Source organism: Theobroma umbraticum, unplaced genomic scaffold (assembly GCF_002168275.2).
Source record: "Theobroma umbraticum cultivar Fairchild unplaced genomic scaffold, ASM216827v3 scaffold_7.0, whole genome shotgun sequence".
NCBI lineage: Eukaryota > Viridiplantae > Streptophyta > Magnoliopsida > Malvales > Malvaceae > Theobroma > Theobroma umbraticum.
The window spans coordinates 1,340,658-1,340,891 of NW_018397278.1; positions in this window are offsets into that span (position 1 = coordinate 1,340,658).

Here is a 234-nt window from a genome sequence, read left to right on the forward strand (position 1 = left end):
ATCATAATTTAATGTTTGCATAGGGAAACATGAAGCGAAAGCCATTCGTTGTCTCAAAAGTCTATTTATTATCACTCATGCCTTCAAAAGACTGGTTACTTGCTTGAAATAGTTTTATTATCTTATAAATGATTTTAAATTCTTTTTTTCATTTTCAGTCAAAATGAATCGTAAATTGCTGTTTGCATTGAGCAATGTGAAACGAAAGCCATTAATTGCAAAGAAAAGTCCATA